Below are 22,870 nucleotides of genomic sequence, written 5' to 3'. Positions count from 1 at the left end.
CCCAAACAGAAAATCCATTGTGGTCTTTGCCTGTGGTACAGCTGCACAGAGCTGACAAGTTAAGTGTTGCCCGCCGAGTTTTTACAATAGGACTTTCAAATGCTTCCAGGCAATGTAGAGTCGGTGAATTGATGATAATAATGTCCATAATCACCGCATTATGTAACGGTGCATTGCCACCGGTGTATACCCTGATCCTACATTTTGCTGTATTCCTGGACCAGAGGCGGGGAGGGGTTGACCTTTTCTAGGTGGATTGGCTGATTCTAGAGCAATAGTGAGAATTTTGCCAGGGTGAAAAAATAACAAATGCATTCTGGGGGTATATCACAGCTACAATAGAAATAATGTTTTAAGTGTTTTTATGGCTGCGTCTTCCTTGTGTTAATCCCATCAAATGGGGTCCACTGTATAAGTTCTCTCTCTCCAGTGAGTGGGGAGGGTTTCAGGGCCCGGGTCCCAGCCTGAACCCGCATGCTCACACTGCTATTTTTAGCCCCGCAGCGTAAGCCCTGCAAGACCTCGTCAGTTGACCCGGGCTCTGAGTCTCATTGGTGGTTGGTTTTTTTTGCTGTGTAGATGTACCCTGTCACCCCTCATGCTAACCTTTTCCTTTATGACCTCCCACCACTTCGTCTTGTGTTGGCCTCTCTGTCTTTTCCCTTCAGCTATGAGCCAGTGGACTCATAGCTGTCAGGACTGTGCTTTACATGACCAGATCTCTGAGCCTGCACTCACTCATTTTTCTGTTCATGGGTTTTACTTGGAGCATGTCTCTAACATACACTTTCCTTGCGTGGTCTCTTGTGCTGACACCACTCATCCATCTCAGCAGTCGCACTTCTGTGGAGCAGATCATTGATTTCCGGGGGAGCTGGCACCTTTGAGGATCTGAGCACTGAGTTCCTGAGTCACTTTTCCTAATGGGATCCTTAGTCACCTAGGCATTAATGAAAATTATATCCCAAGCATTTGATTGGCCATTGTGGTCTGAATGCTTTGCACTGCTCCCGTGTAGCACAAGCAGACAGAATCTACTGGTGGATCTGGCTCCCAAAGTTTCTTACCCATCATTACTCTTTTTTACTCTGAACCTTAACTCCAGCTTAGTATTATATTTTATCTGGGAATTTTTCAATGCCTAAAATAGAAGAGATACTGGTCTGAGACTAAATAAAAATGTGGATTGTGATAGTTTGTTGCACCTATGGGTGGGTGTAATATGATCTTTAACATCAGGTCAGCTACGGCTAAGAAATATACTACCTCAACTTTTTACTCTGGTAATCCTTTTGGGGACAATAGTGCTTTGTATTCTAATATTACTCATGACAGTGTAAGTGTGACCTGTCCTTGTGAGGCACAAAAAATAATGGGGGGGGGGGTGAGGGAAGGATCCTGTATCTGTAACAAATGGTGGTGACATATATATAGACACCATGGTCATCAGTGGGGATATATCTCAGAACCTTGAGCACCAGGACTTTGCCACATGGATTGAGTAGCTATAAGGATGTCACAAACTTTTATAGTCAGTAGGGCCATCGATCCATTATCCTGTGCATTAAGCAAGAGTACATTGAGAACAGAACATCAGAACACAGCCCTCAAGGTTTAGGCTAACAAGCCAACCAACAGCAGCAGAAAACCCCAACAACAACCCACCACTACCAACGACACCACCATGCTAGAGCCTGCCCCAATGCTCTAGTGAAGGATTAACAATGTATTTGTCTAGGAGGAGATTTTTTCGAAAGCATCTCCAGGATTTAGGAGCACAAGTGCCATTGAGATTACACGGACACTTTAGAAAATCTTCCCCTTAACTTTATAAGGTCTCCGGGACAGAGACGACTTTGCTTTTCCCTTCTGTGTTGTGTACAGTTGTGATCACACCAGCACCTAACAATTATTATTATCAATTCAGGGAGACCTCAGAAACCAGCTTCTGTATCTTTGTGGGGGGTGCGACGTGGTGTGAGCAGAATGAATAGAACCTTTAGTTTCAGAGTGGTAGCCGGGTTAGTCTGTATCAGCAAAAAGAACGAGGAGTACTTGTGGCACCTTAGAGACTAACAAATGTATTAGGGCAAAAGCTTTCGTGGGCTAAACCCCACTTCATTGGATATATGCAGTGGAAAACACAGTAGGAAGATATATATATATATATATATATATATATATATATATGTGTGTGTGTGTGTATATATATATATATATATACAGAGAACATGAAGAAATGGGGGTTGCCATACCAACTTTAATGAGACTCATCAGTTAAGGTGGGCTATTATCAGCAGGAGAAAAAAAACTTTTGGAGTGATAATCAGGATGGCCCATTTCAAACAGTTGACAAGAAGGTGTGAGTAACAGTAGGATAAAAATTAGCATGGGGAAATAGTTTTTAGTTTGTGTAATGACCCATCCGCTCCCAGTCTTTATTCAAGCATCATTTAATGGTGTCCAGTTTGCAAATTAATTCCAGTTCTGAAGTTTCTCATTCGAGTCTGTTTTTGAAGTTTTTTTGTTGCAGGATTGCGAATTTTAGGTCTGTAATTGAGTGTCCAGGGAGCTTGAAGTGTTCTCTGACTGGTTTTTGAATGTTATAATTTTTGACGTCTGATTTGTGTCCACTTATTCTTTTGCATAGAGACTGTCCGGTTTGGTGAATGTACATGGCAGAGGGGCATTAGTGTAAGTCAGGCTTTTCTGTATCTGCCTACCTGCTTATATGGCCTCTCTGACTGCAGCATCTGAGTGTCTTATGTACAAGACTTTTCACTTGCCGGTTTTCTCCTACCAGTCCTGCGTATCACGTCAAGTGATTAAAAAGATTCTGTACTATAAAGCTCGAAGACTTGTGAATTAATATCCTGTTGAATGAAAATGCAGTCCTATGGATCTTTCTCATTTCCTTCCAGCTGTAATGCCTCGGATAGACTTTATACAATTTCATTTTATTTTATTACCTTACTCTTTTTCTATTATTTTTGTTCATAATGAAAATATAGCATACGCAGAGCAAATCGTGATCAAATATATGTCTTACGATAGAGAACTTTTTAACATGAAAAAGGAAATGTCAAGCTATTAATATTAAATTACATGGTGGGGAAGGGAAAGGTTTTTTTTTAAATCATTCTTAATATAAATGTAGGAAATGGACAAGGCTGGGGAAGCTTTCTGATTGGCTGATGGAGGTTTCAGCTCATATCGTCCTGCGACAACATCTGCACCGCTAGGAATTAGCTTTACCCACATTTATCACCACTGTAAAAGTAAATTATCCTGTTTTGTAAGTGGAGTAACACATGGCAGGTCTTGTGATTGTTGAGTCAAGTGCTTGACGAATTTGGCCTTTGGCCTCCTATCTCAACACAAATCCAGGGAGCGAGGTTTTCTCTCAGCAACTGCACAAACTGCTGTATCTCATCCCTTACTCATCAATAATCTCCTAACTGGGATATGGGCTCTACAGAGTTGCATAACACAGCATCAGTTGTTGTTTGGTCTTTAAAGGCGTGCAGGCATCACGTGATCTAATAGTGGAAAGCCATGTTGTGTCACAGTTTGAGTTCCACATTGGATTTTTTTTCCTAATCTGAGCACAACATGCCCATTTCCTGAAGAGCAAAGTTAAAATTTAATTTTTGCAACAGTATTGTTGCTGTCTCATGGCCAGATTGTGTCCAATTTTGAGTGGGTTTGTAGAGAGTCACAGGGAATCTCCCTTCACTCTGCCCTCAAGGCAGAATCTAGGCACATTCCCATTGGGAATTGGTAGGCACTGTGTTCTGTGAATGCCACAGCTCGTGTTAGCCATCCAAAAGGGGATGGAGAGGGACTATGGCTTTTATCCCTTAGCACTGGGCAAAAGAGCTAGCTAAGCACAGGGAAGCATACTCTGCACCTGATGCAAAGAGAGCAGAGCAGCTACTGTGTGTGTCCTTCAGCATCCTGTCCAATGCAAGAGCCAGAACCCGTCCCTTAGGATATAGCAATTCACAATCAGGCCGGAGAGAGAGAGCAGGGGACCGTCTTTTAGTTCTTTGTTTACCCAGCCCATAGCACAACGGGGTCCTGGTCCCGGAGCAGGTCCCTACGTGCTCTAGTGACACTGATGAAAAAAACAGTGAAATGTCAAAGTGAAGATCTTCACAAACACCCACTGAATCAACCCTCTGCTGCAAAGAGATGGATTTCCAGAGGCTTGTTTGTACATTTGTATTTTGTGTTAACTAGAAGCCAGCTCTCTGTGCCATGAGTCTGAAATACTGGGACCATTCAATGTTTCCATGAAACTTGTCTTAATCAAGATACAATGCAGAAAAATAAAGAAGGATCTGAATATTAAGATGGGGTATTTGGGACTTTTGTCCTGAAATCAGGAGTGGTTTTGTGGAGGTGGAGGGGCGGGTGACCATCTGAGGCTGTGACTGGGGATACATTGACTCTACTTATTTCACATCTTGTTGTAGAAAACATGGTGAAGCTGCAGGCACTGTTAACTTTCAAGTTGCTCAGCATGGGAAGGAAATGGATAGCCTTTCCACCACTCTATAGCGTAGGCTGCTGGGTAGAAGAGCAAGGAATTCTTTTTTTCCAAAGGCCTTTACAGCACTTGATCTACAACCCAATGAATGGCATTGTTAATAATCTTCAGAGCTGCATGCAGCTGAGCCATCGTTAACATCAATCTGGGAATCGGTGTTTTTGCAGTAATCTTTTGTCTTGGTTTGCATAAGGTACTTTTCATTTGGATGATCAGTACTGTATGACTGTGGGAGTCTGAATGAATTCCTTGGCTAGTGTCCTGTGGTGGTGCGGGCAGGAACAAGGAATGTACAGAGGCGGGTCTGGTGGTTTCAAGAAGGAAAGGTGTTTGTTAGCAATCCCTTATGGCCACGATACAGCAGAGTCAGCACTAACTTGTTCACTTCTGATCAGCACCATTAGTAGCCATGTCGCTTGACCCTGTGGGGATGGGAGGAGGCATGCAGGGATGGCGGGGGGGTGTGGGCATGGAGCAGCTGCCTTTTTCCTTGCCATGCTCCTTTGAGGATGTCAAAGTAGGGGGATAATCCTTCCTCAAGGACTCAGATTAACGCCTGACCCTGCACCCCACTGTGGAGAGGAAAGTTTTGCAGGTGTGGGCAAAGGAGCCAGTTAAATCACATGTCCTTATGGTTCTGGTGCTTGGGTGTGGGAATTGCAGAACAGTGTAAAAGGGGCACATGGGACCTCTGCGAACCAAGAGGTTAGGAGCAGCATTCCCAGTAGATCCACTGAATCAACCTATTCAGAGGTCCACATCCCTTTCTGGCCTCCCGAGTGCCTGAGGGAAGATGCTGTGGAGTAAGCTCTGATCTCTCTTCCATGGCTGTGTATGTCAGCAGTGATCCACAGAAGTCAGTGGAGTTAGAGCAGTATTGTACCGGGATAAGTGGGAAGGCCTTGTGTGAGGTGAACTTCATGGAATTTCCTGGTCACTCCACTCCCATCCAGGGGGTTTTGTCTTGAGGAGATATGATCCGCCTTTTTGAGGAGAATCTCTGGCTACTCTAGACACAATAGGTTGTCAGTGGAAGATGGTGACTTTATCAGATGACAGTAATACACACCCTTCAAGAGTTCTTAGGGTGTGATCCAAAGCCCACTGAAGTCAATGGGAGCCTTTCCACTGACATCAAGCTGATGCTGGATCAGACCCTTAAAGATTTGATTTTTCACTCCTGTTGAGCTCAGAATTAAACAACTTGTGTGTTTCTTCTTCTTCTTCTTACTTGAATGTGACAAGGTATTATGATTAAACTCCTGCAGGATTTCCGCTTTTAAAATTATTCTGTCTCTTAGGCGCAACTGTTCAAAGTAACGCTTTTTTGGCTGCTGACACCTTAAAATTGGCTAAATTACATTAAGGTATTATTGCAGAAGGGGGGAAATCAGCTCTGGGCCAACAGCTTGTATGTCAAGTCTTGAGTAAAAACAGTTCTGGAAAATATGGCTAATTATGGGAAGGTCTGTTGACCCTGCCCGTTAGCAGGTTGCTAATGGGCACAGAGCCAGTAGGAAATTTCTTTGTTGGGCAGCAAGCTTTTAAAATCTCTGCGGTATGTCGTATTCTGTGTTGCTCATGCTCTTCTTTTTACCAATGTGTTTTTCTCTCCTGAACTTGGTTGGTTTAATTTAAACAGCTCTAATGTACACACTTTACTGAAGCTCTTGAAGTCATTAAGTTGAGTGATCTATGCACAGTGTAGTACCAGCGGAGGATCTGACTGACATCCAGAGGGGTGTTTTTCACAGGCTCCTGTCTCCGCTTTAGTGCTTTACTAGTTTATTTCATTAGCTTGGCACTCCTAGTTGAAATATAAAAGTGCATGCTAAAAAATCGATTACTGTCAATTTCCAGTGCATTCCAATTACACTACCTCTTACATGCCTGGGGATAATTGCTAGTCACTGAAAAGTTAGTAGGATGCCTTGGGCAATCAGATACACTTCACCTTTTGACTCCTTTTCCCATTTATATGGGGTCAGAGGTGCCCATGGTTCTTTGCCATTCCATAACACAGATTCATAGGTCTTGGAGTTCTAGTCCTTTTCTCTTCAAACTTCTCCTGACAGAGTCTTCCCATCATATCCTTGGTCTTCCACATCCTTTCTGGCTGTCCTCTTCCTCCCATGCTTTCTTTGCTGGTTGTGCTTCTTTCTTATCCCATGTCCAGCCCACCTCAAACATGCACTCTCCAGGCTATCTAACACTGAGAGTGCCAAGTGTTATTCCCCTTAATAAGTCTTAATTTCTACCTTCCACTTGCCTGCTGTTCTCAGTATATTATTTTCTACTACCAGTGTCTTCTTTTCTTCAATTTCCATATGACCCACTATTTCCAAACCACAGAGCAGGCAGGGACAAACACATGCAGCATAGGGCATCCAGATAGTCAAAGTGAAGATCTGAGGCTCCTGCCCAGTGGGAGGTGGTGGCAGTGGACAATTTTGGTGGGGTGCCGGAGAGGTGTGTTACAGAAGGGCTTTGGAATGCAGCTGGATAGAGTGAGAGAAGAGTGCCCTTTGCACACCCTTCCATCCTCAGCCAAGCACTCCCTCTTCCCTCTCTTCTCCCATCATCCCTATTCCCTCCCCTCTTTCAGAATAAAAACAAGGAAGGCACACCATTTTCTCTGATTCCAGCTGGGTAAATCCTGTTCTTAAACAGCTCTTAAAGCAACCTCTTGGGCTTTGTTTGGAGAGCTGATCCATGACGCAATTGCACAAGTGATGCCATAACATTTTCTTCAAAGATATATTGGACATTCGAGAAGGAGAGTGTGTGGATATTTCCAGCTGGAGATCCTGCCTTCCTCATCCTTCACTTACTACCTACATGCATGGGCTGTTCTCAGCCTTTGCTCATACTCATCTGTTTCTAGGTAAGTCCTTCACCCTGATATTGCACAATGAACAGTCATTTACAGTAAGCCTTGCCTGGGGCACAATGAGGGTCAAATATATGAACAACCCCCCCAAGAGGTACCAATAAAACAGGGCACCTGTGTTGCCGAGAATGGATGTACTTTCGTCTTGACTGGGGCCTTTGCATCCAGAGATTTGGCTCTAGGAACATGGGTAGGGAGAAGAATTGAAGCTCTGTAGCTTACTTTTGGACTCTCTTGGCCTACTTTGACCTCCCAGTTTACAATATTTTCAAATGGTTGAGATGGTCTCGTTTTGTTTTGGTGCAGTCAGCATTAGATATAACAACCACCAGAAGCATTATTTCAAAAATCTTAGTGTTGGGCACTGTTGATTACCTGCTATTTTGATGTCTATGTAATTCCTGAGTAAATGCTACCAGCATAATAACCAGCATAGATCTCATGAAATCAATGGTCCAGGTTCTGTGGTATCATGAATCAGTGTAGCTCAATCAATGGGCCCATATCCTCAGCAGAAGTAATTCATTGTAGCTGAGTCAATTGTTGCTTTATGCCATCTGAGAATCTGGCTTATTATTATGATTGCAGAATATTAATCATAACATTTAAAAGCAGATTGGACAAACACCTGTCAGGGCTGGTCTAGGTTTACTTCGTTTTATCTCAGTGCAGGGGGCTGGAGTAGATGGCCTCTCAAGGTCCCCTCCAATTTTACATTTTTATGATTCAATAATAATTAATAACTTTATACAGTAGTCTGGATAGACATTGGAAATTCACTCTTTTGAGGTTTGCCCATCGGGTGTTATAAATAATATACAGTTTGGAAACTTTTCTGTTTTTTAACAAACGATTTCAGCAGTGCATACTGCCCTGACATTCTTGGAACATAACGAACTGTATACAGATTATCACAAGTTAAAAGTGAAACAGTCATTTAAACAAGTATAAAAATAATTGCTCTTTAAAGTATTACTTAGATGTCTCTTTTCTGGGCTTAGTTAAAAATGCAAAAAAACACTGCAGTACTTTTATCTTTTGCTAAGTGCAATAGAAAATAGCCAACAATACACAGGGAGAAAAGCTCTTCCATTTTAGCATTGTTTTAAAGAAACAAAACTAATGTCCTGCGCTGACACTGAGAGACACACTAACCATTTACATCTATTTTTGTCTCTCCGTGCAAATTAATTACTAATTGTCATTTATGTGATGTGTTGAAATTAGTTCTTTCTTGCTCGTCATTGCCTTAGACGTCTTGCCTCCCACTTCTTAAGGAGGTCAGGGCTTCGGCCGCCTTTTGAATCCCAAATGAGGTTTGTCAGTCAAGCGTAGCAAAATCTAATCTCTTCCAGAGAAAAAGAAGAAAACAGACCAGAAAATGATCTGATTTTCCAATTTCATGGCCAAGGTTACCCTGGGAAGTGCCGAAAGTGGCATTTAGAGCCCGTAACTAAGGTGGCATGCCAAACTAAGCACTAATAACGGTGCAGCCGTGTGGAAAGATACCGCTTTAACCATTTTACAGTTGCTAAGTGTGAAAATTGTAGTGTGGGCAAGCTGCTGAAATCTGCGGCAATTGGTTCAAAGAGCTGGAACTGATGCTCGACGAGAAAACATTCTCGGGCTCTGTAACTCTTAACCACTGATGAAGCCGGCGTCTGCTTTCGCTGTTCAAACATAAAGCTGAACAGCTTCATTAAAGATAGAGCTCTTTTTGGTGGGAATAAAAAACAAGCCACTGCTGCCCTGCAAGACTCCCCCTAGGTTTTATTTTGATCAGTTTAGCATATGTTAGCACATGTTAGCAAAACACACCCTAACATTGGACCTGATGGACGGGCGTTGTTGATGTGATGCTGGCTTTTCGTACAGCTCTAACACTGGGGGAGAAATAAGTGATTGACGGTGGTTTAGTAATGATACAGTTCCCTTCATAATGAGGAAAAACTAGGAAAATACTTGAGAGTCCTGTACCAGATGAAGAGATACTATGGTGATTAAAAATGTTTTTATAGATCAGCGGAAGGGCCCGCAGGTTCCCAAACAGCCCCCACAACCTGGCCACCACTGGGCAGCTCACCCAGAACTCCTAGAAGAGAAGGGGTAGCAGAACTCTGGCCCCTACCGGAGGTACCATCCACGAGGATCTTGATTGGAAGGATGATGACCAGCCCCAGTGAGTGGCCACACCAGACTGTTTAAGCCAGAAGGAGGCACAGGAAGGTGTCAGAGCAACTGGGAGACTTCCTGCTGTAGCAGATCTGACTCTTGCTGATTCCTGGTTTCTGATTCTGGGTCTTACCGAGGCTTGGTTCCTGGACTCTGATTCTGGCTCTTGCTGTCTTGGACTCTGGCTCTGACCACGAGGGCTGAGCGCCCCTGCGCCGACCACTAGGTCAGACTGTCCACGTACCGGTCCTGACAATCAGTGATTTTCCAGCCTTGTCATGTTGTGGGCTACTCCTTAAGGGAGAGGATTTCTCTCAAAAGCTGCTTTCCCCTTCCACTCAACATCCCTGCACCATACAGGCCCTGATCCTGCAAAGGCTTATGCCTGTGTTTAACATTACACATGGCAAATAGTCCCACTGAAGTGCATATAGTTAAGCGTGTGCATAAGGCTCTGCAGGAAGGAGGGCTTAAAGCACTTGATCACATGACAAAAGCAGTATTAAGGACAGTATTGAAAAACAAGCCAGAGATGAGCGTGTAATTTCTCTCGGCTGCTTTGCGCTAGAGCTGGTGTAAGATTTTTTTTTAAAATTCTGTTTCATTTATTCAATGAATATTATTGTCTTTTGTCAAATAAATTGATGTCTCGTATCCGACCACGTATGGAGCCAGTCGAACCCCACCACAAAGATTAATCAAATAACTTGTTCAATAACCTCCCCATCCCAAAGGGCCAGGTCATCTCCTCCTGTGTTAAAGCCCAGCACAGGGGCTTTTGGTAGGAGGCAATCTCCTTACGCAGATCCCCTTCCTCCCACATTGTTCCATCAATGGGCTGGAGTTTGCTCCGTCCCACAGAAAATACACCGGGCCCATCCCGAAGCCCTGCAGTTGCCACATGATGCCTGGGTCATCTGCTCAGAGGCCCTGTGCCTGCAGAACACCTCAGGCACCCAGTCAGCCCCTGTCCCTGCATGGCCCCATTGAAGCCTGGCATACAGGCCTCCATCATGACTGAAGCAGCATTGCAGAACTCCTGCAAGTTCTGGAGAGACAGGTTTGAGTACTGCTGCCTCAAACTGCAATGGACATATTTTGACTTCAGATGACATGTCCCTGTGCATCTCAGCTGATGCCCCAGGAGAATGCATTTCGTTTCATACTGCTGCTGTTGTAGGTGGTTGATGGGCCAGAGGCAGGGCTCACTGGATACAATTCTGTGGCATGCATTCTGTTGGAGTTCAGCCTAGATGATCATGAGAACCCCTACTGGCTTGAGGAGGGAAAAGAGCTATTGAATCTTGAAAAGCAATGTTGGCGCAAGAACAAATGGAGATAAACTGGCCATGAATAAATGTAGGCTGGCAATTAGAAGTAGGAAGGAGGATTTGAAACAACCTCCCAATAGGAGTACTGGGGACAAACAACCTCACTAGCTTTAAGACGGATTTTGTTTCTGTGTGGGATTATATGATGGGGCTGCCTGCGATAGCAGGGCACTGGAGTCCATGATCCAGGAGGTCCTGCCTAGTGCTATATTCCTTACAGCCTATGCACATATGAAACCTTTGGGCATAAGGCACCATAGGTCTGATCCAAGACCCACTGAAGTCAAGGGTAGTGGCTGCATTTTTTCCAGCAGTTTTTGAAAATCAGATCATTTAAGTGCCTAAGTATGGACTTAAGAGCCTAACTTTACGTACCTATTTTTGAAAATCTTGTCCTGGGTCAATTTGTATTGCTGTGTTTCTTGGTAAATTAGTACTGCAGGTCACGGGTACTGATGAGCCCTAACTGTATTTGAACATTTGTTTCTAACCTCTGGTTTAAAGGAGGGTACTGTGTACCAAGCTCAGCTAGGGAACTCTCAAGAGTTAGTATAATTTTTTTGTTGAGATTTCTATTTATGGATTTTTAATGCATTTCTGCCATCGCATCTTTTCTCCTAACGGCTCAGAGTCTTGCCTTTTAAATGTGAAGATCCGAATGTAATAACTTTAGAGGACAAAATGCTGAGTTGCCAGCAAAGCAATAAATCACATTTGCACAAATTCCTTGCATAGAAATAATCACATGCAATGTCCATGTGTCACGTTTGCAGAAAGAGAAATGTACTGTGTCACCTTCCTTACTGTTGATTTTAACAGAAGAATGAAAACTGGTGTACTCTCACAGAGTCACATGCTCTCCTGTCTCAAGGGAAATCAAAATAGATCTCCCATCATATTGCAACACATGCCAGAGCATCCACCACAAAGCCTGAGTAGAGTCTGGAGCAGGAGGGCAGGTGATGTCCATTTTTGTAGCAGCTGCATCCTTCTGTTCCAGTTGTGAATGGTACTCATACAATTGTGAATGCGATCTTTGTAAACGATCTGACTTAAAATTTGAAAACAGCTGTCCCCCAGAGCAGATGTGCCACCCATTCCCACAAAACAGGTCCAAGGTCTGCGGAAATCTGGGAAGAGTCAAGTCAAAGCCAAAGTACTATGCATGCTGCCCTAGAGGAGCAGCACTGGCCACTTCTGAAGACCTCTAGACAACATTTTTTGCCTTCCTTTGCAGCATGGGTCACTTGCAGGTTTAAATAGTGTAAAAGGTGGATTCTCTGTAACTTGGGGTCTTCAACTCATGTTTTGAGGACTTCAGTAACTTAGCCAGAGGTTGGGCGTCTATTACAGGAGTGAGTGGCTGAGGTTCTGTGGCCTGCAATGTGCAGGAGGTCAGACTAGATGATCATGATCCTTTCTGATCTTAAAGTCTATGGCAATATCAGGATGTCTGCAAAGGCCCATGGGCTGCTTTTGGATTTTGTCTTCCATCACAAGGGGTTTGGAAAGGTTTGCTGCATAAAGAATCATAGAATATCAGGGTTGGAAGGGACCTCAGGAGGTCATCTAGTCCAACCCACTGCTCAAAGCAGGACCAATCCCCAATTTTTGCCCCAGATCCCTAAATGGCCCCCTCAAGGATTGAACTCACAACCCTGGGTTTAGCAGGCCAATGCTCAAACCACTGAACTATCCCTCCCCCCCTAAAAGCTTCTGCACCCGAACAGGGACTTGAACCCTGGACCCTCAGATTAAAAGTCTGATGCTCTGCTGACTGAGCTATCCGGGCACTCTTCCATTCACCATGAGCTCTGTTATTTGTAATGAAGCTTCTACAGGCAGTTTCTAAGACCTAGTCCAAAGTCTGCTGTTGTCAACCGAAAGACTATCACTAGTTCAGTGGGCTTAGTATCAGAGTCATAAGGTTTAGCATGGGTGTTTCTAGCCATGTCCATTGTCAGCTACTGCAAACATTTTTCTCATGTCTAGATAGCGTGATATGTATTAGCTGGCACAGCTCTGTTTTTCTGTCTAGCTTCTTCAAACTACCTGATTTACTTAGTTGATGTCGTTGTGCATTGAATGGGCCATGAGAATCAATCAGGACATGATTTTGACATCCTCACCAATGGACTGTGGCATTCTTACAAGAGGAGCAGGCCAATGACAAGGAGGAGACTTTTCCCTGCATTTGAATATCTTGTGTCCGTCCTTTGAAAAACCCCTGGGGAGGGTGAAACTGAAGTTCAGAAGGGGGTTCAGTGAGTTTCCCGAGGGTGAAGAGGACACAGATTCCACGAGCCAGCTGAACCCCATGGGAAAAGATGCCTCTTGCAGAGAGCCATGGCTCTGCGTGTTCTTCAGAACCCCTCCTCCTGGCAGTTCCCTTGCAAGCCGTGGGGCCGTTGCCTGACCACAGTGTACCTGCACCCTCCATGGGGAGAGGATCAGATGGGACAGAAGTCAATGTTGCTTTGATGAGCGTTCACTGAAGCTGATAATTCTGGTGGAGGCCTCATTGCATTCAGACAGGAGCAAGCAACACAGAGCAGCTGTTCTCCAAATCCGTCTTCCTTCATGCCCAGTGGTAATTGTATCTGTTCTTGGCATGGATTCGATGCCCCACCATGGAATCAGCAGTGTAACTCTTTAAATGACACCCCCGCTCAGGGGTCTCACAGCGCTTGTTCTCCCAGGGTGGAACGTGCTGTGTGTACTTGGGAATATGTTGAGTTTAGCTGTTTGTCCATATTTTATAATGCTCTGGTGGTCAACGCATCTTGTTTTGAAATGCCCAGAATCTTTGCCATCATGAGTCCCAGCTCTAGCAGGGCTAACTCAGCCCTTCATCATTCGGACATAAGTTGATTGGGATCCATGCACTTGATTCTGTGTGTGGAGCCTTCCAATGACAGCTTTACAGAATGAGCTCCTTCCTGTTTGTTCTGGGTAGATGAGAAGGAGGAGATTTTTCAAAAGCTCTCAGCGCTGGCCTCGCACTGCCCCCATTGAAGTCAATTTGCCACTTTTGTCTTTGCAGAGCATCACATCCAGGATACAGTGGAGCATTTTAGGAAAGCACTGGCTTGCTTCGTGCCCTAGGGGAAAAAATCCCCTGCCCTCTGCTGTTGTGTATTCACTGTGCTGGCACTGCTTTGGCTGCTCCCTGCCTTCTGCCCTGGGAAGGTCTGCATGTCAGTAGTGTGTACAGTGTATGCTCTGTAAAATGCTCAGTGAGTCTTGGGGATGACAAATATTCTACACAAGTAAAATGTTACTAGGGCCAGATCCTCAGCGGGTGTAAATCCTTGTGGCTTCACTGAAGTCGGTGGAGCTCAGCTGATTTAGGCTGAGGCACTGATCCTTAGTTCTAATTTTAACATGTGCTAACTGGAATTAAATGCAGGCTGTCAAATGAACCTTTCTGGCAACTTTTTGGGATAAGAGAGAGAGGGATGTTCCATCTCTAATGCCATGACCAGCTCCTCAAATTCTATTTTCTAGAACCTTTCTGAGTTCTATAGTATTCTGTGGAACACAGTCTGGGAAAAGAAATATAAATGTAAGGTGCTGTGTTTTGTTTGGCTGCCTTGCTGTCTCTTTCACAGTGCAGGGAATGAGCAGGTGTAGCCCTAGGTGAAGAGAAGTTGAAGACCAGTATGTGGCTTTTGTACCATGGCTTTTGTACATGTTTGCTGTGTTTTAATTGTGAGTGCAGCATTGGTGGTGCTGGGGAAATCACATCAGCAGCAATGTGATATACACTGTATGCAGAGTTAGATCAGCTGAATGATGTTCTCTTTCCGTCCGGAAATCGCCAGTTCCATGCTCTAAAAATAGTACTCTAGAGCTTTAGATTGTGAAACCTTTTCTTGAGCAGCCACCCCAGAAAAGAGCAAAAATAAATAAGGTGGGATGAAATTGTACGAATCGCTGGGGATACTTTACTTGGCCATATGTTTACAATGTGGGGAAAGTTGCCAAGGGCCATTCTTATTGCAGGTTTCTCTGTGTTATTAGTCTGCAATATTATAATTAATACCATTTCATTTGTATTACCTTAGCACCTATGAGCCCCAGTCATGGGCCAGGGGCCCATTGTGCTAGGGACTGTACAAACAGAGAACAAAGAGACAGGCCCTACCCCAAATAGCTTACAATCTAAATAAGCTTGTTTGTTTAAAAAAATCCTTCTGACACTACAGCTTGCTGAGATTGTCAAAGTAAAATATCACTAAGCGTTGACTTGGTTTTACATTTTCAAAAGTTCATAAGTGTTGTTTAGGGCCTAAATCCCAAGGATTTAGGGACTTAAACTCCTAAGTGAGTTAGGTGCTTTTGAAAATGTTGCCCTAGGTTGGCACAATATTAGAGTAACTCTCTGCAGGGTCAAAAAAAGGCAGTGACAATGTGTTAATAGTACTGATTTTGCAGGGACATATTCACTATTAAAACCCTTCACCCTGCAAAATTTGTATTTGCAGATAAATTAATGAAGGCCTTCTGAAGCCCAGAGGAGAGACCCACCTATCTTGCAGCACTGATCTGGTCCTAGCATGACCCTGATGGACATAGATACAGACTTCAGGAAAGAAGGCGTTTGTCATAGTCTCTTTGTCTGGGTTGACTTCGTGTAACTGTGATCATGCAATGAGCACAGGACACATGAGTAACAACAGCCCTTTAAAAAATATTCGCAAATAATGAGGCGTTAGCTCCTAAACCACCTAGAGAAGCAGCATCTGTTCATTAAGCCTCGTGCACTTGAATTCAATACAACAGCATAAAAAGACAGGGCAAGTACTAATTAAGAAGCCCATTAATAATAAAATTTGACTCCTCTATAGAAATGAAATTGATCCATACTGCAAATAAAGTCTGTTTATTTTTCAGAACAAATTGAGTTCCTCTGAACTTTGGCAGGTTTCAGAGTAGCAGCCGTGTTAGTCTGTATTCACAAAAAGAAAAGGAGGACTTGTGGCACCTTAGAGACTAACAAATTTATTTGAGCATAAGCTTTCATGAGCTACATGAAACCGATGAAGTGAGCTGTAGCTCACCAAAGCTTATGCTCAAATAAATTTGTTAGTCTCTAAGGTGCCACAAGTACTCCTTTTCTTTTTGTAGGTGCTGTATTGACACCTTAGCTTAATTTCAGACGTGCTCACTAAGGTATTGTATGTACTCTCCTGGAGATTTTATCCAGTCAGCAATTAACCTTGTGTTCTGAACAGGGCCGGATTTACACTTTATGCGCCCGTAGGCACAACTTCTTCAGCCCCCCCCGCCTATAGCTGACCTTCATGTTGCACACAGCTTTAGAGCGGTAAGATGCTCCTAGAATGCAGGTGCCCCTACTGTGCCTAACTGGAAATCCGGCCTCGGTTCTGAACCCACTTTGTGAGAGTCCCTTCCCTGGGTAAGAGAGTTCCTGGTTACCAGGAACATTGGACATTTGATTTTGTATTTCTGGACATTTTTCAAACTGATGGAGCACCTCTGGCAGGGAATAAAAAAAGGTTTGATCAGTCTGGGAAAAATATATAAAAATGAAGCCATCTGATATTTAATACATGACACACTTGAATGACCTCTCACTGCTAGGGGATGAGATGAGGGTTAGAATGTATGTATGTGGATGATATAAATAAATACCTCTCATCAAAATGACAGAGCAGCACCATCTGGTTAATACTCTACGTTAGGGAAGGACGGATTTCAGTACTGTGGCATTTTATCCTACTTATTTTACATTTTTCCTTGACGGTGATTGTTAAGTTTCAGGCTTCAAGCATCCCATTGCTCCTTGACATTGTTTCTAAGGGTTTTTAAGGGTTTCTCCTGGTATCTTTTTTGTTAAACTCCGCATGATCGTGGTGTCTTGAAATAAGGGTATGACGAGTGCCTCCATTGGCTACCTTCTGCCCCTTTGCACATTTCTTCATAACCATTTGGCTAGAATCACCCATGGAATAAGCATGATAGGGGTGAATTTAGTCCATTGACTTCAGTGTGAATTCACAAGAGTAACTATTGGCTCGATGTATTACAGTCTGGTGTTCAGGCATTCTAAGATCATTTGTATAACTTCATAATTGCTTGTTAAAGAAAGGTTAACAACAGCTTTCAATTCCGGCACTATCTGAATTTAGTATGTCATTATATTGCTGTACCGTTATTGTTTGACTTTGTTCTGTGTCCTGGGCACAGACATTTCTCTTTCAGACTTCTGACCAAGAGCCAAAGAAGAAGCTGCCCTCAGTTAATCTAAACTAGGTTTTGCACTAAGGTCACTGCATGATGGCACAGGATTTTTGGAGGTTAATGTTGTGAGGATATGAAAAAAGTTCATGCATCATCAGTAACACTCATAGCATGTATGTTGTTACTACAGCAAGTCAGAGAATGAATGAAAGAAACAGACTTATTACATTTCTTTGGTAAAAATTTACCAAAACCCCATTGTATTTTGATAAATGTTTTTGGTGTTTTCACAGGTTGGAAATTTTCAATCAAAATTAACATTTAGGGGAAAAATGTTCATTTAGGAAAAAAAAAATGATGGAAAGTTTTCAGCCAACTGTAGTTATTGCTGAGTCTTGGTGTTTTGATAGAAGGAGATCCAAATAGCCCCTGACCCAAAAGAGACAACAGTTCCACCACCATCAGCAGCTGATGGTTCCTCTTCCTTGTTCCTCGTCTGACATGTAGCATTTCCCATAATTGACTAACATTTGGGGTCACTTTCCTCTTGCAGTGAGGGTATCTCTCTGCTGAGCGGATCCTTATTTCTGTTTGACTTTTCCTGAGTTGCCTCTCCTAGTTTCACCAAGGATAAGATGACAAGGTGAAAGGTGTAGACTCCCACTGCAACCAAATAGAGTGCACCCAACATCATCTTGACAAAAAAGGAATTACAGAGCTGCTGTTATTTTGCTGTTACAGGGAGAAATTTATGTTGGAGATGTTGTGGGTAATGGTTTTCTTGCCTTTCAAGATCTAAAGACCATGAACTAAAATGTAGAGATGACACTTTCTAATGATGATGTAACCGTCATGAGGCATAGATGTGAGAGAAATGTTCTCCCTATCCAGAGACAGTTCAGTTCCTATGGCGACAGGTGAAATCACATCAAATTGCTCACCCAGTACACCAGCACTGAAGGAGGCAGAGAGAAAATTCAAATTCTCTTTCTGTATGCCTCATGCAAATATGTAGTTTCCTCCTATCAGCACAAGGGCACATTACACAGATTGCAGGAGATACTCAGGACTTTTCAGCCCTCACTGCAACAGAATTGCTGATTAGTTCCTTTTCTGTAAGCTCAGATTCAATGTTTCCATCCCTGACAATGCCCACCAGTTGCATCATCTATCCAGAGATAATCTGTTGATGTGAACTGATCATTCAGTCAATTCACATCAGGGTGGCTTGTCCCTAAAATCCCCCCATGTCACTATGGTAAATAGATTACTGGGAGCCCCAGGCTGGAATATAGATGGAAAATGTGGAGGTTCTAGTTTGTTTTCAGATATAGGCACGTCTGCTTGTTCTTGAGTGCTAGACGTGTGTGTCTCACAGTTTCAGTATGCCCAGAAGAGCAGTCCAAAACTGAGGTCTCGAGGTGTTTTGCTGTCTGTGCATCTTACCCAAAGCTCATTCCCCCTCCCCCACCACTCGTGTTCTACTTTGATTAGAGCAGTCCCTCCAGTTCCCAGCCCCAAGAGGATTCAAGGTAACTATTCTTTTTAGGTGAACAGAAGACCCTCTCATGGCTACATGAAAGAGCTGTACCACTGTAAAGACAAAAGACATTCCAAAATGGATTCTAATTGGCCTTTTGTTTTGGCCAGTAGCCAGTGGGTGTCCCTGGTGTCTCTAGACCTGCAGGGCATGTCTCTTATGGGATAATGCACTGACCGCAAAATGAATTCTGGTTGCTGCTTAATCTTTGCTTCTTTCTTAATCTTTCTTTTCTTAATGTGGCCATCTCCATTCTTCTCCTTGTGTCACGCACTCAATACCTGCAAAATGAATGGAGTAAAAGGGTTTCTCATCTCCTTTGTAACAGCAGGTTCACCTCTGGCTCATTATATGATAATTTGCTGGTACTGCATCAAATATATGCTCATGGCAACATACAGAAAGTGCTACAATGGCTATTTACTGCACTGCATATCCCGATCGTAGAGGCTTGCACATTGGATTTTAGTAAGTTTATTTGCTTAAAGAACATCAGGCAAATTTAACTATAAGCAAACTACCGAACGAAGGGACCTTTATCTGCAAGGGGGTCCTCCAGCTTAAGTCCTCCAGCTGCAGGGCTCACAGTTGTTATAGGAGGTCAGGGACATGTTTGGCATTTGCCACCCATGCACACAAAACTTCCACTGAGGGAGGGCTTCAGTATGTTTTTTTTTCTCTTTTGAAGACCTTGTTAGAGACCGTGATTGTCTTGCCACCCAGTAACAGTCCAATAACGAGAAGCTTTTGATGGCTGTCATTCTGTGAGAGAAGTGAATGAAGTTAGATGACAGTGATAAATTGCTTGCCATGTTAGCTGTGGAAAGGGTTAGGACAGGGCAATTGTTTGCCTGAAGCAGTGTGGAGCAGGTGCACATCCACCTTCACGCAGTAATAGGAAGTGTATTATCTTGCTCTTAATCCGTGCGTCTGGGTGGGAGAGCGCGAGCGAGGTGCCAAATATTGCTGGCCAATTCTCATGTAATGGGAAACCTTGGAAGGTGCCATGTTTGTAACATGCAGCAGTATGTTAATTTCTCCAGGAAACCGTGTAGGGCCAGATTCCCAGAATGATGGAAGTCAGCGTCAAAGCAACAGAATTGTGTTTATTTGCCACAGCTGAGTGCCTGGCTCTACATTTCTTTTCCTCTAAACCCAATGTCTCCCCTCAATCCCTTCCCCCTTCCCCTGGTTCTTGCACATGCATACACACACACACACACACACACATACACAGACACACTCTTCCCCTCCCATCTTGCTCTAGCGTTTCCTCATAGTTCTCATGCTCTTTCTGTTCCCTACTCCCACTCTAGTCCTGTCTTTTTTATATTGATAATTTATTCATTTTTTCAGCTACAATAAATATAGCCTAATATAAGATTCACCGTAATACAGAAATTAAGTAGACTAAAGGAAGGGGGAGGGGAAGCGACATATCTACCCTCAGTATCTGTATTACTCATGGACCTCTAAAAAGTCAGCCCTAATTGCTTTGAATTTTTTGATTTGTCCCTTTCCGAAAAATGCCGATCATTCTTAGCTGTGAGGTCAGCCATACCACTGAGCCAGGCATCAATATTTGGTAGGGATAGACTTTTCCAGGATTTTTGCAGGATGAATTTTTTAGTGATCAACGCTGCACATTGGAACCAAGCTGCCTTGCTACTAGGTAACCTCCAGGTGTTAGGAATATGTCCAAGAACAAAACTTAAGAGGGAGGGCTCCAACTTAGCATCCAGTATCAGATTGGTCCTTTGACCCACCTCATTCCAGAAATTCTCGATACAGGGGCACTCCCAAAATAGCTAATGTTTCCAACAGTGGTCAGCATTTATGAGGCCCATTACCATTAGCCTGTGTGGGGACCAGTATATTTGAAAAAGCGTCTTTTGGTGAATTAGTCATAGTCTCGGGACTATAGTTGCTTTTTTAATATTAGATTCAATTGTAATTCCGTTGGGTCAGAGACAGTTGTGTATTCAAATCTGTATTCCAAACGACTCTCAAATTGTCAATCTTTTGGCAGAGTTAGTTGGGCCAGAAAATGGTAAAAGGCTACTGCTGGCCAAGTAAATCCAGGAAGTTTCCTCCAAAATAATAAAAGTTCTGGAGGTTCTGGAACTCGCAGTGCCTCTGGTCCAAATACATTTGTAAGTAAATGCTTCAATTGGAGATATTTCCATGCTCCGGAACCAAATTCTTGCTGAAGATCTACAAATGGTTTATCATTGTCAATTAGCTGCATCCAATCCCTCCAAGTCAAGGGTTTGCTACCAATTTTAAGGAAAGGATTGCTCCATTGAACCACCTCGACATGGGTGAATGGATGGAAATAGAACTTTTTAGATAAGTTTGACCAAGCTTGCCTCACAGTTGTTATTGTGGGAACTCTGGAGCCATTATATCTGTAATAATTTGATCCTACAATGCCTGAAAGTGGGAGAGGGTTTACCAGTTCTCATTCAATCTGAACCCAGGTGGGGTCTGCGTGATCATATCTAACAGTCACAAAGATGCTTGGCTTAACAAAAAGGAGATATGATAACTTCACGTTGGAAAATGAAATCCCTCTAGAGCTAGGGGGAGCTTTAATTTGTTCAGAGATCTTACCTGCGCCCCAAAGGAACATTCTAAAAATATTTTTGAATTTCTTAAAATAATTTTGAGGAATAGAAACAGGGAGATAGATGCCTCAGGACATACAGTAGAACCTCAGAGTTATGAACACCAGTGTTACGAACTGACCTGTCAACCACACACCTCATTTGGAACCAGAAGTACACAATCAAGGCAGCAGCAGACACACACACACACAAAGCAAATACAGTACAGTACTGTGTTAGTGGTTAGGTGGTCTGTAGTAGACCCCTATCATGACATCAGCCTTGTTTTTCACCCCTTTTATCCTTACCCAGAGACTTGCAACAGGTCTGTCTCCTATTTTCATCTCAATCTCAGTGCAAGTGTATACATCTCTGATTTACAAGCCAACACCTGCTCCCTTTTCCCCCTGCCTGTCCTTCCTGACCAAGCTGTACCCTTCTATACCAATATTCTAGTCATGTGCATTATCCCACCAAGTCTCTGTGATGCCAACTATGTCATTGGAATAACTACATCGTTCTAGTTCTTCCTGTTTATTCCCCGTACTTCTTGCATTGGTATTCAGACATCTAAGATACTGGTTTGATTCCCCCTATGTTCCCTCTTGTCTCTCTTCTGTCCCTGCTATAATTCTTCCCCCAGATTCTGACCCTTCACCCAGGTCTCCATGTTTTGGGCTCACCTGTGGGCTTTTGTCTCCTGCCCCCATCAAACCTAGTTTAAAGCCAACCACACTAGGTTAGCAGTCTGTATCCAAAGATGCTCTCCATTTTCCTCGTTAGGTGGATCCCATCTCCACTTAGCATTCCTTCCCAGAACTGCATAATCCAAAGTCTTTCCCAGGTTTAGGAATAACTGAAGTTACAGCTTCCCTTAGAGTAGGCTCATTGTTGGCCTCATTGAACATATTCGATAATCTAGGTGTTAAAATTCCAGAGAACTGTTTATAAAATTCAGTTGGGAACGCATCTGCATGAGGAGTGTTTCTGACCTTTTTGTCTTTTACAGCCTGAGTCAGTTCTGCAATTTCTAGAAGGGCACCTAAAAGTTCCTTCTGAGAGTTAGAGATCCATGGCAGAGACAATCCACTAAAAAGGTTACCTAGGGCATCTTTATGGATGGCCTCTTTAGCTAAATATCATTTTGAATAAAACTGCTGAAATTATTTATTAATATCTGACTGTGCTGTGTATAATTTATCGCTACTGTCATGAATGGCAGCAGTCTTCTTTCTGTTAGCATTTGGCTTAAGCCTGTATGCCAACTGCTTGGCTCTCTCGCCAGATCCCCAGTAGTTTTGCTTCAAACAGAATAAAGCAAACTCAGCCTTTTGGGAAAGAAGCTTGTTGATTTAATAAGTTAGACTGATGAGGGTTATGAGTTTCTCTGGGGAGGGGGTAGAAGCATAGTTTACGTTGAAGGTCTTACTTTCCTTTGCAAGGATATCAATTCTCTGTTCTCTCCATTTCTTTTTTAAAGTTGGAATAAGAGATAATATGGCCTATGACGAAGGCTTTAAAGCTTCCCAAAGTGTGGCAGCTGATGAAACAGTGGGAGCATTTATTTTGTTT

General features: G+C 43.2%; 1 protein-coding gene and 1 non-coding gene across 15 annotated transcripts in view; one reads left to right on the top strand and one right to left on the bottom strand.

The window, feature by feature from the left end:
* The window catches only part of EPHA5 (EPH receptor A5), a 378,282-nt gene that overhangs the window by 108,670 nt on the left and 246,742 nt on the right, over positions 1 to 22,870 (top strand). The gene's annotated exons all lie outside the window — the stretch shown is intronic.
* Positions 12,665 to 12,737, bottom strand: TRNAK-UUU. The gene has a single exon. It is a non-coding gene; the product is annotated as a tRNA-Lys (tRNA).

The sequence above is a fragment of the Chelonia mydas genome, chromosome 4 (genome assembly GCF_015237465.2).
Source record: "Chelonia mydas isolate rCheMyd1 chromosome 4, rCheMyd1.pri.v2, whole genome shotgun sequence".
NCBI lineage: Eukaryota > Metazoa > Chordata > Testudines > Cheloniidae > Chelonia > Chelonia mydas.
This window is presented reverse-complemented; position numbering and strand designations above follow the sequence as displayed.